The sequence below is a fragment of the Mandrillus leucophaeus genome, unplaced genomic scaffold (assembly GCF_000951045.1).
Source record: "Mandrillus leucophaeus isolate KB7577 unplaced genomic scaffold, Mleu.le_1.0 Scaffold549, whole genome shotgun sequence".
Classification (NCBI taxonomy): domain Eukaryota; kingdom Metazoa; phylum Chordata; class Mammalia; order Primates; family Cercopithecidae; genus Mandrillus; species Mandrillus leucophaeus.
The window spans coordinates 2243797-2245283 of record NW_012105908.1 but is presented as its reverse complement, the minus strand read 5'-3'; positions in this window follow the sequence as shown (position 1 = coordinate 2245283).

The window sequence follows — 1487 nt, the reverse complement described above, 5'->3', positions numbered from 1 at the left end:
TTATTATGTCAATCTTCTTAAAATTGTTTACTTGTTTCATGACCTTACATGGGATATATCCTGGAGAATGTTCCATGTGCTTGTGGTAATGTGTATTCCACTACCATTGACTGAAATATCTGTTAGGTTAATTTGGTCTATAGCTTTATTCAAGACCTCTGTTTCCATACTGATCTTTGTTCTCAATGTAATATTATTAAAAATGGTATATTAAAATCTCCTACTATTGTGATGCTGTCTTTTTCTCCCTTCAGTTCTGTCAACATTTTCTTGGTGTATTAAAGTGCTGTGATATTGCACATACATATATATTTATGATTTTTATGTCCTCCTGCTGAATTGGCCCTGTTATCCTTATGTAATGATCTTCTTTTCTCTTGTAACAATTTACAACTTAAAGTCTATTTTGTCTGATAAAGTCTATTTTGTCTGATATGAATATTGCCATATCTGCTCTCTTTGGTTACTATTTGCATGGAATTTCTCTTTGCATCCTTTCACTTTTAGCTTATGTGTGTCCTTCAATCTAAAGTGGGTCTCTTGTAGACAGCGTATAGTTGGACCATGATGCTAGCCATTCAGCTACTATATGTCTTTTAGTTGAAAATTTTGTTTACATTTAAAGTAATCATTGATACAAAAAACTTTTTAAAATAATTTAAATGTTTTTGTGTCTGCCTTGTCCTTTTCGTCCCTCTTCTTCTCTTGACTGTCTTCTTTTGTGTTTTGTTGTTTTTTTTTTTTAAGTGCTAATTGGATTTCTTTCTTATTTCCATTTGTGCATCTTCTACAGGTATTTTCTTTGTGGTTACCATGGGACTTTCATAAAACATCATATAGGCATAACAAACTATTTTAAGCTGATAACAACTTCAATAGCATACAGAAACTACAATTTTACTTCCTTCTGCACACACTTATGTTATTGATGTCATGAATTACATGTTTTTGTATTGCGTATCCATTAGCATTCTTTTATGGTTTTATATGCTTTGTCTTTTAACTTCTGTACAACAATTTAAAGTGACTTAGGCACCACTGTTACAGTATTACAGTGCTCAGTATTTGCCTATATATTTACCTTTATGAATAAGCTTTATACTTTCATATGTTCTGCTTTCCTATTTAACATCTTTTCATTTCAGCTTGATGATCTCCCTTTGGCATTTCTTGTAAGACTGCTCGAAAAATGATGAACTCCCTCAGCTTTTGTTTATCTGAGGAAGTATTTGTCTCTTTTTACTTTTGAAAGACAGTTTTGGCAGATGTATTCTTGATTGGTAGTATTTTTTCTTTTAGCACTTTGAATATATTATTCCACTCCTTTCTGGGTTGCATGGTTTCTGCTGAGAAATCCACTGATAGCCTTATGGGGTTCACTTTATGAAACGAGTTGCTTTTCTCTTGCTGCTTCCAAATTCTCTCTTTGTCTTGACTTTTGACAATTTTATTATAATGTCTCTAAGTATGGATTCCTTTGGATTTAG